The following is a 15,641-nucleotide window of genomic DNA, read 5'->3' as shown; positions in this document are numbered from 1 at the left end:
TGAAGGATATAAAAGCAGTTTGTAGTACTGTAAAGATGTTGACAAAAATAATTATACCAAAATTTCTGTAGAATCAACTTGTGAAGGTTTGTTATAGTAATTATAGTGGTTTCATAAAAACTATTGCATCGTATGATGATAGGTGTAATAATCTGCTATGCTTTATTTAACTATCGGGCTATCTGGTTAATACTTAATAGTTTCATTTATTGCGATGAAAAGTGTAACAAGTTCTATGATGAATTAAACAAACAAAATGCTTCATTCTTATCGTTTTACGCATCTAAGATACTTTTTTTTGCTGGAAAAAAAATCCACGAACAGGGGAAATTATCACGGCAACGGTAGCAAAAGGTGTAATGGTGAGCGTGAGATACGATTAGGTAATTTCCTCTCCATTTCTCTGTTTCTTTCCTTCGCTCTTTTACTAGCGCTGTGAACGACTAAAACAATGCTATTATTGCTCGCCCTCCTCCCCACGTTGCACAATGAACCTTCTTTCCTAATCCGGTCCATTGCCTAACTGTGGCTTTTCCTAAGCGGCCACTAGCGGTGTTGTGGCTGTGGTTTTCCTTTCGCTTTTCTTTGGGTACACATCATTTTATTACGATCACTGTTGCTGTCTTTGTTTTAGCCTTTATTTTCTCATGTTGAATGTCAACCGAGTTTTATTTCCATCGGGTGCCTTTATTTGCGTACATGGTTACAGATTTTTCCCCTTTCTAGCAAACAAATGAGGTACACAAACCGAAAAACAAATACAACTTAAAACATCTAAAATTGCATTTGAAAAAAGCCTTAAAACATACAAGGTTAATAAAAGTATTCATGAAAGATATTAATCCTTCATTGTTTTTCCCATTTTCCTTGAGTGCTTGTATCTATTACTACTGGCTGTTTTTTGACAACAGCGTTGAAGTTAAAAGGAACATAGAATAATAACTGCCGCTAGTCAACAATATGTCACTTTTCCCAAAAAATAAAAAATAAAACGTTGATGATTGAGTACTTACTAATTCCGTTGTTTAATATGTACATGATATTACGCGTTATTCCACAGTTTTCATGGAATAGCCTTTCCTGAAGTAAGCTTTTCTTGAATTTGGCTCAGGTTTGGATCGGACACATGATGTAGCAAAATAACTTAAACATTACAGGTAATCTTGTTGGTGCGTGCAATTCTCGTTAAAAAAAAGCTGTATTGCCTGTAGAGGTAGCTGCTAACCAAATCACCATTTCGCTTATCTCCCTTTCACTTACTACGATCTTAAGAAAAAGTGAAAAGGCAACTGCAGCTTCTCTCCCACCAAACTGGCGAAGGTTTGAATCGCGGACTTTTTCACTCACCTTAGGTGTTTCCTCGATTACACGGTTCACTCTTACTCTCCATCGTTTAGAATTACCCAGTCTCTCTCTCTCTCTCTTTCTCTCTCTCTCTCTCACTCTTTCTCTCTAACTCGCGTAGAATTAGATTCGTTCTATACAACATCTACTTTGTTAGAACTACAGTATACCGTTTGTTATGGATTCCAGGTTTGAAATCCTTTGAAATACTGTATTATGCTGCTAGTGGAAGACAGATAATAAAATGTTATAAAATAAAGTTTATTTTCGTTAATGTTTTATCATTATTTTATTTTGTTTTTGGAACATCGAGAAAACCGTGTATTTAATTTTTTAAATCACTTACTGAACGAGAAATGCGGCCAGTAAATATTACCCACCCCCTGTGCAAAGCGACGGAAGAAATCATTCCCTTTCGCGCATTTTCTCATGCTTTCTTTTTCTCTCCTACCGCAAATTTGTCAAGCAGCGTTTCGAGCTACCCGTCCCTGGCACCGCCTCATACCCCTCGCCTGAGCGCGCTGTCGAAGGTTTGGATGTGTTGGTGCGTCAGACGGCCAATCGCTGTCAGTCGTCGTCCGTGCTTTTTCCCTCCATAGCGCTATCTCTTTCACGCGTATGGTCAATGCTCGCGAGCTGTTGTGGCGCTCAAAAAAAACCGTTAACAAACATTGCGGCGATGAAGTTGCATTTTCACAAATCAAACCAAAAAAGCGCAATGAGTTCAATCGCTGCAATGTACAAATGACTAAGGAATCGCTAGTTCACGTTGGAGGGTTTGCTGTGCAACGCGCAGAACCCTAATTCCAAGTAGCGCACGCAAGACAGGTGGCCATGGCCGTGCATAGGAAAGCTTAAACCAAATTACATAAAGCTTAAGTTTATGTGACACTATGATTTTCCTTTTATATGTTGTAGATTGCACAGATATGCTGAGTCGTATGCGCATGGGTGTGAGTGTGCGTGCACAACTGTCGCCGAATGTGTTTTCTTCCGGAATGTTATGATCCATCGGTCAAAGAAAGGAAGGTGTTCATGACGGTGTTTTTTTATTGTGGAGCTGCATCCTTCCCCCTGCCTGCGGCGTATGCATCGAGCAGGAGACAGTGTGGCAGTATGCAAGTTGCCCGCTGGATAAGAGCGGGCCCGCGGCACTGCCATCATTCCGCACATCTTAACAGCATGCCCGTCGTGGGTTCTAACCGCGTATGAACCGTCCGCCGTAGCCAGGGGTGACTATCCGGCTACGTGGTACTCAAGTCCTGAAAAGGCCGGCATGATCGCGTAGGCCATTACGCCAATAATAATAATAAGAAGAAGAAGAGGAATAACATAGCATAACAGCCCACACCCGGAGAAAAGATTGGCTTATCTTTGTTGCTGCCGTGTTACCGCTGTGACGCGACAAATGCACGGAATGCAATCGACCAAAACATTAACCTACCGAGCCGAACCCATTCTAAGGGAGGTGCCGGTCCCACGGCGTCATGATACCATCATACGCGCACCGTAATAAACCAAACCAGAATTCTCTTTTGTATGAATTCAATTCAAGTTTTGTTTCCACTTGCATCCGCTAGCTGAATTGGAAAGAAATGTGCTACATATCACACGCACGTTTGCTTCGATCGTTTGTCTTTTTAATACCCCCAACAGCAGACCCGGTCGCAAAGATGGTGGTGCCAATTAAATGGTTGTATTGTGTCGTAGGTAGCGGTAATCGATCGGGCGGCGTGCAGTGCGTTTTCTAAGAATGCATGGAGTGTGTAGACGCAGCCGGTGACAATGCACGCATTAGAATGAAACAGTTTTGGAGTTCCCGCACGCACACACACACACACACACACGCGCACGCACGAACGCATGCACGCATGCACGAATGCACGAATGCACGTACGCGCGCACGCGAGCACGCACCCACGAAAACGCGCAGGCGAGCACACACCCCCCATCAACCCCCACCTCCCCTTCCGCATGATCGATTACGGCTACCTTATCGCAAGAAAGGCTTGTTCCTCACTCAAAGCACCGGGAGGGGAGGGGGACCGCCGCATGATAGAGTGGACGATCACTTTCCCCGCGCTGTGTGTGTGTGTCGTGGCCAGAAAACTCGAGACAAATTCCGGCACATTGAAAAAAAATATTTTTTATTGCCACTATACACCGTGCTACATGATGCTTAGAAGGTCGTTGAAGCATCAAACATGTTCAAATAAAAAAATATTAGATTAGTGTTAGACGTTCTCCTACGCTTGTTTTAAATAGGCTTCTTCACCCTCAATTGGCAGGGGCATCGAATGGTCTCATCAGCAGCGGCACGAAATAAAATAAACCATCAATACACCGATAACACTTTAAATCCCAAAATGAACCAGCTTCTCCCGCACCGTCAAGGTCACACACAATAAATAAATGCTAACACTCACCAATAACAATACACAACCGCAATGTACATATATACCAACGCATACACACAATCAGCTGACGGCGAAAGGCACGGGCTGAAGCGCAAGTAAGGCAAGGCAGGGAGGGGAAAGGGAGTGAGAGGAAGAGGAGGAAGGAATGGGCCCCAATATTTTTTTAATTTTTCGGCCGTTTTTTTTTGCCCCGCCGTCTGAAATATTTCATCCATTATTTCAGCAGATGGCGCTCGTTCCGCACCTAAAAACTGCAAGAAATACGCCGGCTATCGTAGTTTCGGCTGAAGTCCAGCGCTGTTTTTTGCGTATTTTTTGACACAAAACGACGCAAAAAACTACGCAGAAAACTGCTCGAATTTGCGCAGCGGGCATCTATAGCGGACTGCAGCAAAATATATGAATTGCATTTTTTATTTACATTTAAATACTTCTTAATGTATGTGAAAGGGTAGCCGTGTAGCCTCACCTTTAGCACATTTCACTGCACAACCTAAGCTGGAGAGAATACTTTGAATGAAAGAGAGCAATATAAAGTGTGCGTATGTGTGAGAAAGAGAGAGCAGCTCGCGCATTCTCTCTCGAGAGCGCCGAGAGGAAGCAAACTGCTGCAGCGCTTTCTTGGCAGTTTGTTTGGAAGAAGGGGATGCTAGGCTGGTCTTGGCCTGCTTTTTTGCTCTTGCTGGCGATGTAGGCAGTCGAGAGAAAACAGTCGTGATCACCTCACATACGGAGTGCGTGCGCGCGCGCGATATTTTACCGGAACGACAACGACGACAGCAGGCGACGAACGGCCGCCTCGAGCTCTCTGCAACTATTCGGTTCGATCGCAACCGCTAGGCTGGTCCTAAGTTTCGTTCCCAAAACCTTGGAGCCTAGCAGCGAGCCGTCTACGGTGTGTCCGATCGCGCCATTGTCCCTCGCGCGTCTCTAGCTTTCGCACAAACGTTCGCGTAATCCAGCCGGATCATCCGCGAAAGTGTCTTCACGTTCGGCAGGGCTTTCATGGTGTACAGTGAAACGAAAAACAATGTTCATCGGTGCGTGCTATTCTTTCCACACCGGGCGTGTTTTACAGAGGACCCGTATTCTGTAGCAAACTAGCCGTATAAAATTGGCGGATCTCCTCGCGCATTGCGACGCAGGGAAATGCTGTTGTGGAAAGTATTAATGTTACTGTATTGAAGAGGAGTCGTTCGTGGAAATTGTTCGACGAGTATAGTTGGCAAAGGTGGAATCCCGATCCCGTTTCGATTGTGTCAAAAGCATCAAATTAAAGAAAACCCAATGGAATGATGATGCAGCCAGTGAAGGTGCAATATATTTAACTTCATTCGCACACCCCACGCACAGCGACAGGCTGCAAAAAAGTGTTTTGAGTGCAATTGAACCTGCAAAATAAAGCAAAGTTTAAACTGCGGTGAAATACTCCAACAAGTGGTTACCTAATTTGCTGCCAAAAATCATCATCATCATCATCACAGTTGGTCGGTGCTAATGATCGTGCGCGTTTGTAAAGCAAGCGCTGAAAAGTGTGATAGAGCAGGTCAGCATTGCAAACGCAACTGCGTTCTGTGAGAACGAAGTGAATGCGAAAATCCCAGAAAAGTGTATTAAACCTGGCATGGTGAGTGTTTGTTCAGTGTGTGTTTGAATGTATTGTATGTGGGTATTATTTTACTAACGTCCTATCATAGTTGATACATCACGTAGTAGTGCACAGTTTGCTTCATTCAGTGGTTTAGTTCATCAATAATTTCATCAACATTTGTATGTACCAATAAAACAAAAAAAAAACCAATATAGAAGAGATGGCGCAGAGAAAACACAGAGCAAGCAGATCATATATAGTGTGCGCGATGATTTTTCTCATTTAAAACGCGACCGAAAGTAGTGCGTACGACTGACCTAGGTACCTGTGCGTGAATTAAAAACGTGTTGTCTTTTTGCGAACGAAGTAAAACGAAGAAAAGGAAGAGAAAAACAAAGTTACACAGTCGATTACGCAAAAGCACGTAGAGCAACGACGCTACAAGAAAGAGAAACGAAGGCTCGTATGATCGACAAACCAGTTTGAAGTAAAAGGAAAAGTGAAGCTGAAATTGTTGCTGCTGGTTCTGTTGATCCATCCTTCCTCTATGACCTTTACGCGGAAGCCAAACTTGCCAGTACTACGGTGGTATAACTCAACCTTCTGCTGCAATCTACTACAGCATAAAAGCTGTAAGTTCGGTCGATCGGTGACCTATGCACTGTGTGCACTGTGGCATGTGCAGTGGGAGAAAAGGGAGCCAAATTTAACACTTACACAACGCTTCAAAAAGTGTGGTTTTCATGTATGGTTGGTGTATGTGTATGTGTGCAAAAAACGAAAACCGGTGACACAGAAGTGATGAGAACAGTATAAACATGGAAAAACGGAACTCCTCCCGCAAAAGTGCATCACGCGAGCGAATTTCACTGAACTAGCGTGATAGTGTGAAAGATGAAAAATGTTGCGAGTTAACAGGACGACACATTACAGAAATGAAACACAAAGATAGGAGTTTTGTGTGTATTTGAACGATTTTTTACACGTGACTGTTTTTAATTCAATCTTGTACTGGCTCATCTTCGCAAATCATGTCTTGTTTACGATTTTTCTTGCTAATAGCAGGAAACATTTTATTGTGCAGAAGAAGATTGGTATAAAGCTCGCATTTAAATCATAGTTTACATATTTAAATAGATGCCTAGTGATTTTTTTTAAATATAATTTAAAAAGATGTCACATAATGAATAAGCATAATTAAATTGACGGGGTTATGCGCATATTCGCTTAGCATTCCTTTTTTGTAGCCATTCTCTAGCGTTAACATTTCGTGCCTAAGTATATGGGACTAATGCTTTAGGTTATATTGTTATTGTTTTTATTTAAATTGTTATTATTGTTTTCAAAGTATCAAAATTCACAGATTTTGACACAGATAGCTAAATCTTCTATAAAAAAAAAACTCCACCGCAAAAAGGCTCCTTCAGAATGGAAAGCATACCAACCAGTTTTATAACTACCAACGTTTCAAGCCTTGCAACTGTACACTGACATTTTGTTAAATTTCGTGTTGCTCAAAGCAGCTTTGTCTGAAAATTGAATTTCAAGGAATCAGTAGCATTCGGCGAAATGCAACATGACCAAATATTCCAATTAACACTACCGTGGATTTAAAAAAAGACCATGCTGTTATTTCATCCTTTCGCGAACAATACTAATAATGGAAGTGGAATCGTACTCCTTGGGAAACTCCTTGAAAAATCCGCCAAACAGCAACCAAACGATGGCTAACAAATTCACCATCAACGAAATTATCAGACCGGACAGATATCCTTGAATATGTTCAAACATTGTCAAAATCAGTGCTACGGCCAACAATGATATTGCCCTTTTGTTTATTTATTTCTTTAGTTTTTCTCTCTTTCTCTTGCCGCAAATCTTACCAACTGGTTTGTGAGAGTGGCCTCACCGTGACAGGTTGGTGTTTGCTCTTGACATTATGTTCACGGGTTTCCTTAAACGGTCGATTTTGTGGTATTGTATTTCTCCTGATAAAATGTATCGTCGATACTGGTTACCAATGATAAAGTGTATAAAACATGGTGTCTCTGATTTCAAAGCATGATTTTGCTTGCTACTGACGCATTTGACCTCGCTTATAATTCCCAACAGCAAATGCATTTGTTTGTAAAAGTAATAGGTGTACTAGCATGGACGATTCCTTAAACGATAATAGTTGTATTAATCCATTTTAGATTTTGTATATATGCAATACTTTTGAAAATTAAACACCAAGCCGCGTTCGCCAAAAGGAATCATTTTATGACGCTTAGAATTGGTGTACTCGCCCCTTTGCTGGAAATGCAGTGTACTTTATGCTCGAGGGATTTCTCTTGCATTAGGTCCCTTTATTCAAAATATATGTGTATGTGTACTTGTGTGTGTACGCCTCCTACCCTACTGAACTGTGTGTTTTAGAGAAGGGTAAAGGCGAACAAGCAAGCAGAAGAAAAGCAGGGATGCAGTTTTTCTCTCCCTTTATATCTGCACCAATACACCACTCCCCTTGCATCCTGCACACCCAGCTTGCACTCCTCCTCCTTTTTCCTTGCTTCCTTTCTCTCGGGCGGCGGGATATCAACGGTTGCACTAATACACGCGTTGTGTACGCAAAGTTTGGCTGCGTTTTGGGACATCCTATGTTTGATGAAGCGAATAAAATGAGAAAACGGTTGATAACTAAAGAGCCCACACATCAAGGGAAAGGAACGAACGAAAAAGACCGGGGCAGTAGCAAACAATGGACCGGGGAAAGGAGAAAAATCTAAAGGCGTGTGATTATCTAATGCGAAGCTGAACAGGCCAAGGGTGTATACTGTTCGACAGTTTCGTCGCCCAGGTCTCGTTCAACCAGGATGGTTCACAGGAAATGGTGGATTTTGCGATAAGGTTCGTTGAAGGTTCTAAGCACTTATGTATTTGTAAGTTTAAACACAAAGAAAGGAGAAACGTTTGCGCTTCTTTTGAAAAATGCGTGGCTTCATCTCATACAGTCGAGCTAATAACAGATGAATGTAGAAAGGATATTGAAGTATTCAATTTATATGCGTTGTAAATACTTTTCAATAATATACTTTTCTACATCAGTGTGGTGAATGAATTGTTTTCAAAGTATTGGTTAACTTACGATTAACATCTTATTTTCTTACCGAACTCGTAACAATTTCATTATAAACTCACACTTTTTCATTAACATCCTAATTAGAAATTTTAAAGCAACCAATCAGTGGACTAATAACCAATGGTGGTGTGCAAATATGTATTTGTATGTGTGTGTGTGTGTGTGTTTATAATACAATACGCTACTTTTGAATGACGGTCAAAACCTCCGTAACCGGACCGGAAGATGGTTCGGTTGCGATCGTTAGGCCGGCACACCGCAAGGCGTTACGTTAACCGTGACTGTCTGCATTTCGCCTATTCGTGTTTGCACAGACGGTTGAGCAAAATAGCCGTTTCAAGGCGCTTGAAACTCGGGCTATGGAAACAAAAGCTCGGGCAAAGATCGTGTGGAGCTAGCATCGAATTTGCCTGTAGCTGTTCGGTCGCTACGAACTATCGAAAGTGCAGAGTGCGAAGCGTAAGTGGCTTAACCTTCGCTAATCCACTTTCACCGCACGCTCGGGCAGAAAAAATGGGCAACGCAATGCATGGAAAGGAGACCGGACGAAACAGAAAGCAAACCGAACGGAACGGAACGGATGAGGCAACGAAATAAAACCGGGCCAAACATAATCAGTTCGGTTCGTGCAGCGAAGAACGCTTCTCTCTGCGTGTTGGTAATGGTAACACCGGGGTACGGTTTGGCGCATACTGGTTTCTTCGGAGTGGGGAGTTTGATGGTATGGTGGCCGCTACCGCCGTTCGTTCCTCCACAACTCTACGTTGCCATCCGGTGCCGCCTGTTTGGCGGCGGTGCGTGCGCGCGTATTCTCGCGGCAATGTGTCACTCTCATTGTGATGCGACTTTCGCTTTCATCAGCTCGCTTCCCAGCCCCCGATGTTGAGCAGCGTTCGTAGTGTGCGATACGCACGCACCGTGGGGATCACCGGTGAAAGATCGTCGATCAGACACGATTGCATAAGCCATGGCGGCTACACGTAATCGACAACGTCTGGCATTTCGGAGACCACGCAACCGACAGATGTGGGTGAAATTGGGTTGTTGTTGGTACTTTCACTCGGACGGATATTGGTTGTTTCGCTCAATAGGTGCTGATCGATATGTCTAGGGGACGCAAACATTATACCGTACATTGGAGATAGAGAATAAGTGAAGTTTTCTGTAATCGAGGTAATATGAACAGGTTGGAAACATTTACGAAACCAAATTGTCTGGGTTTAATTTCTGAGAAGTTGAGGCAAAAAATGCATTACACTCAGATTTATGAGTCGTACTTTTTAAGCTTGAACTACACCAGTGCTTAGTAGCAGTCAATCAGTGAAATATACGAGGAGTAAAATATGTACATAGTTTTGGTTGTCGTTTCGAGTGTATTGGTTTCTAGCTGTATCGCGGTGGGCTTTCACATTACAACACATCGTTACCAAATCAAAAGCAAATTCGTAGCACTGCTAATTTGAAAACTAACAACAACGACCTTGCCTACCTAACATCCAGTCAGCTAGCAATATGGCGGACAGCAGTGGTGGTGGTTTCAGTAGTTCTCGAAGTAGCAGTAGTTGGTAGTACTGCTAGAGAAAGTATTATACTTGCGCGAAATCGTGGATGATATGAAGCAATGAAAATGTAGGGAAAGAATGGTATGGACAGTTTGATAGAGATAGGAATAACCATATGGTTATTTGTTCCCGCATCTCCGTATCGTATCCATCGAAATGCCATAGCCGCTAATGGAAACACCAATACGAACGGCGGACGCGTGACAATACGGGCACGCACGCAAAGTGTCGCAAGAAGCTATGTATGTGGCTGATCCAATGTCATAGCCGAACATCCGGAGATACCAGCTGCGATCGCAACCGCGACACATATTCGGGGTTACCTATGTCTATATTCTTCCATAGTAAAGCGCTTCGATTCGTATTGAAACGCTGACCAAAATTTCGTCGCATGTCCCTGCGCGTGTATAAGTGACGCTTCGAAAAACAATCACGGACGCTCAGGCCCTTCAGCAACCGTTCCGAAGTGTGCTGGTCCGATGGCATCGTTCTCTAATGCCGCGTCGCTGTTTTTCGGTGACACACTAACGGTGAGTAGTACGTTGAGAGGTGTTAGTTTTCGAGAGGGAGGTTGAATGTTTTGTTTACCAGTGAAGGTCAATGATTATTTCTTCCTTCCAATGCTCTCACTCCTACACTAGCATACTTACGAATGCGCATAAGATCGTGGTGCCTGTATGGAGGGCAAACGCACACGCACAAACACGTTCCGAGCCTCGAATGGCCCTGGATAGAAGGTGATTGGGCAATCGTTTCGTAGCTAATCATTGATACGTAAAGGAAATAAGCTGGTTCTGGGGGCAAAGGGTTTGATCCCCCCGTTTCTCCTCGTAGAAACGTTCCTCTTGAGTCGCTTCGTGTTACTATTGTAAAGCAAATGCATTGACAAATGTATAAGAATTTGATAAGCCAAAATAACTGTACGAGTAAAGCATCGCACTCTCGGTGCCGCTTCGTTTCGGTTGTGAATGGTTTGATTCTTTTGTAACTAGTTTAACGCATGTGAGAGGTCAATAAGTAATAAAGGCCAAGAAATGGAGAGCGAGCGAAAGCCTCTGAGAATGACACACGCAGCATAATATATGAGACGGCATTTCGATGTAGCAACCAGCTGACACGGTTGATACGGCCGTGACGTTTGATGACTTACAGCACTTACACACTTGCATAGTGTCGCGGGTTTTCAGTGGCCTTGGTTGCTCCATAAATACACACACGCCCGAAATATAGTGCGTAAGGATAGAACGCACATACGTGCATATGGTGATCGCGTGGATTCCACCGCCTGGAGATAGTTTACTCATGCGAGAAAGCACATCTACATTATCTTGTCGCTGCTAGCTGGAGGCCTGACTGGTGAGCAGCTTAAAGCAAACCAGTGTTATACTCTTTCTTTTCCACAAATACAAAAACTTACCTGTACAACAAGTAATTGGACCGCTTGTGTGGCATACTATCTTTGAACGTTTTTCGTACGGTTTCAGGAACGCTTATCAACCACAAAACGTGGCGCCCTTCAGTTGCTAAAAAAAACACACACACACATTTCACAAGTCATAGTAAATCGTCGCAGAAGTGTCGAAAGTTTCCTCACCGCTCGTTCGGCTAGGTGACCATAGTGGTTGTGGAAATAAAATCAGGAAAACACACATACTAAGGTTTTCTCTCTGTGTGTGACGATCGGCAACAGAGCTGTGCTGACCTTGGGTACTCATCATTATGCATTCCGGTTGCGCATGAGTTACAACAGACATGCTGCCGATATAATAGGTGGTGAGTAGCACCGGACACTCTTTGTCATCGGAAAATGTGTCATCCGTCGATACTTTCTAGTACAATTGGTTCACGGTAACTATTTTGGGTGTAAAGGATGGTGCGCATTTCTGATTATGTATTATGCTTTGGCTAAAGATTACGTATTTTTGCTATCAGTTTTATCAGTTTTTTTTATCAGTTTTTTATATCTTTAAAGGACCGAAACATTGATATTAATTTCATTCTACGATTGTCCAATAAATGTTTACTAATAAATGTTTAATAGTAACATAAATTAAAAAAAAAAATTGCAGTTATTTTCACTATCAACCATCTATAATGATCTCTGGAAATATATATTTGCCGTATTTTTCAACTTCTTAATTAACCAAGATTTCCACTTTTCATTATACATGTTTGTAACTAGCGCTTTTACTTGTACTACTTAATTACTTATTACTTTTTAATTCTATATTGACCGATTGAACTAAAAAAAACGATGGTAACTAACAACTCGTCTCGCTCGGTACCGCAGAGGTGAAAGTGTCTACCGACTAAACTGGCCGAAAATTATGCAATCGTCGGCGCATACTCCCAAGCGGTGGCGATACCGTCTCTACTGTCAACTGTTCGTGTTTCTCTTTGGTGCATCCCCATTGCCGCACGTTGATGCACAGTCTTGCTGTCATAATCTGCAATTGCTTGGGGTACAACGTTTCGCTCCTATGTTGTTACCAAAGCGCTTGAATTGTCCAGATGCGCACGGTTGGTTCGTCGCACGACGCAGAGAGTTTGCGAATGTGCCGTTGTGTTTCGTTTTGCTTTGCAGCCATAGAAAGTAGCTTAGACGAAACGCACAAATGGATTGAATGATTTTGTTTAAACTAAACTATGAACTAAGAGAAGTGACACGTGGCGGACATCCAGTGCAGTCCAGTTTAGCATTTGAATTGCAAATACATTAATGTTCATTTGTCTTTTTGTGTCAGCTATGATGTAAGAACAAAACTTAACACTCCATTTATCGGATCAATACTGGTCTTTGTTACTAGTGACCCTACGCATGGCATCAGATCTACGCTCACTAGAGTTGAGGCGAAGATTCCTTATCGGGAAGTTTAGTAGGTCAGCTACAGTTTGATTAGGCTGCCCAAGAACCGGCAGTGCGGGCTTGCATGAAGAAAGCGGTTGGCATTCGCACCTTTGCCGCTTTCTATACATACTTCGACTAGCTTTGTTATCAATGTGGAACAGATGTTGTACCGTGAGGCGATGAAACTGTACCGAAGAGGTGGTTTGATGCGATTGGTTTTAATCCCAGGCGGGAAGCTACATTGTTGTAGAATGAAATTATTTTCACTTTTAGGAATATAATTGAATAACTCGTTTGTTGGAAACTGTCGCACAAAATGTAACTGTTTGTTTTATTTTTCCCATATATGTGTACGTCTAGTAGCAACGTAGCCTCGTCAATATGCTTCACAATATGCTGAGATGACGCCACCAGCCCTGGCATAACTGAACATAAGAACGAAAAAGAAGAAAAGAAACAACACAAAACAAAATATCCCATCCTTCCATCTCCACCGTTTGCACAAAAGTCGATCCCCAGCAGTACTTCAAATGTCGCAGTGTTGAGGCGCCGTCGTGTGCTTACAACACTCACACATACACACAGTGATACGATGCGAACCAGCTCGTCTCCCTTCCGCACTCACCGAGCGTGGGATCGCTGTCGGCCATGTGGAGTAAAGCTGATGAATCGAAAGTGAAGCGATTATGCAACGAGCATAAATTTCATATGGGTCTCCGCGCTACAGTGTAAAAGTACCTTGATCTTTCCCCCTAAACCACCGTGGCACCATGCGCTCCCTCCCCTTGACGGTGTCCCTCTTTGCTCGCGTCCCTCGCTCCCGCAAAGGGGTGCGTTACTCTGCCACAACCCTTTCGCCCACCCGACAGCCAGCCCGCCCACCTAGTAGCATCAGCATCAAAAAAGTGGACAGAAAAAAAACCTTCACTTTCCGCTCACCGATGAATGATCTTTTCGTGTGCTGTTCCTCTCTCACCAAAGCGAACCTGTCTCGTTCGCTCCTCACGTGCGTCTTTTTACCCTTACGCACACACATTCACTAGCATGGACATTGAGTCACAGTTGGAGGCACATACAGGCCCCCATTGCTGCAACATTGCTTCCACACACTCTCTTGCTCTTGCTCTCACTTCCTCCTTTCACCGCACATTTTGTCGATCGTGCGGCCGTGTCGTGAATGATCGCGACACCCGACCGCGGGGTGGCCGCGTACTATTGCGCGAACGTTGCGATCTACACGCGCCTTTCCCGCTGTACCGTCGCTTTTCTACCGCGCTTTTGCAGCGCACTGTGTGTGTGTGTGTGTGTGTGTGTGTGTGAGAGAGTATGTGGGGGTGAACATTGGCCAGCCATTGCATTTGAAATCGAAGTGTCGCTTGGAGTTGCGCATGGTGGGATGGTGTTGGGTATGGGATGGGTTTGGTGGACGGGTTTTGACTCAACTAGGTTAAACCGCATTTACTTGACTCCATTTAGCCCGCACCGAGGTGATACGTCTGCTCCGCTTCTCTCCACATTGAATCGCTAGATTTTCTCACTTATTGTGGCATATTTCTTAGCATCACATAAGGTTTATGTTACATTTGCTTTAACATAGCCCACACTTGGCAGACCGGAGTTTGTAGTTTGTAGATTTTCAATAGTTGAAATGGATAAACAAATCTATAGCAATAATTAGCTCACACGTCTTTAGCAACATATATAATTTTTCAACAGCGATTTTTTTCATTTTTTTTCATTTTTTTCAGCGAGAGAGAGAGAGACAAAGAGAGAAAGAGAGAGAGAGAGATAGAAAGAGAGAGAGAGAAAGAGAGAGAGAAAGAGAGAGAGAGAGAGAAAGAAAGAGAGAGAGAGAAAGAAAGAGAGAGAAAGAGAGAGAGAGAGAGAGAGAGAGAGAGAGAGAGAGATAATGAAATGTGATACACTCATCATCTCATTCCTTTTATCGAAACAGCTGACTTGTTTGGCTTGTTAGCATTTTTTTAATCATAACCAAGGTAACAATATACCTACGTTACATATTTGGCCGTTCTTACTTGTCAGACTTTCTCACGTAACGTCTCACACTTTATCGTTGACCATTTCTCGACGAACAAACATAAGATAAGCCACATCAGGCAATTTGATTTTGGTGGCAGCCAAACGGTGAAACCAAATTTTAGTATGCGATAAGATAGTACAAATTCAATCCATGCTCTTCTCCCAGGATCCTTTCTCCGTCTGTTTTCGAAACCTATTGCAAACGCTACAGTGCTATGGGTGATTGGCAAGATAGACCGAATAATGACGCAGCAAGCAGACTAAAAAATGAACAAACGAATTACGAAATGGTCAGGAAGCGATGCATGGCGGTAACCGTAACCGTACGCCCGTACCGTAACCGGCATGACATGGGCCAAATTCCTGGCTTTCGTTGTGTGTGCATTTCGCCCGGTCTGGTCTATCCTATTATTAATAATTAAAATTTAATTTCTCAAATTGTCCACAGCCGAAGATCGCGTTAAATCGGCGCGAGAGCTACTTTCGGCACCATGCACCGGCTGCGCAACACTACGAATTATTGCACTGTGCACCTAGCCAGCAAGTTCAACTGGGCCAAAAGAAATTGACCAATATTGTCGTTCTAGTACGCGTGGTGATCCTTGGCGATCGCAGTTTGCACTCGTCTTGGCCGATCTGGCGCACTTATGGCTTACGATTTGCGAGGTGTGATTTATGTCATTGCTTAGGTACGTCTGGCAGAAACTACAGTCCTTCG

At 43.2% G+C, this 15,641-nt stretch overlaps 1 protein-coding gene across 3 annotated transcripts in view; it reads left to right on the top strand.

Annotated features, from left to right (window-relative positions):
* The first annotated feature begins 4,436 nt into the window (after positions 1 to 4,436).
* The window catches only part of LOC1278458 (transcription factor Ken 2), a 38,104-nt gene continuing 26,899 nt past the window's right edge, over positions 4,437 to 15,641 (top strand). For 2 of the 3 annotated variants that reach the window (XM_061643064.1, XM_061643062.1), the window contains exon 1: positions 4,437 to 5,388. The gene's annotated coding sequence lies outside the window, so the exon portion shown is untranslated. Of the gene's footprint in view, positions 5,389 to 10,380; positions 10,566 to 15,641 lie in introns of all 3 variants that reach the window. The other variant, XM_061643063.1, reaches the window with a different exon arrangement.

Source organism: Anopheles gambiae, chromosome 2 (assembly GCF_943734735.2).
Source record: "Anopheles gambiae chromosome 2, idAnoGambNW_F1_1, whole genome shotgun sequence".
NCBI classification, from domain to species: Eukaryota; Metazoa; Arthropoda; class Insecta; order Diptera; family Culicidae; genus Anopheles; species Anopheles gambiae.
This window is presented reverse-complemented; position numbering and strand designations above follow the sequence as displayed.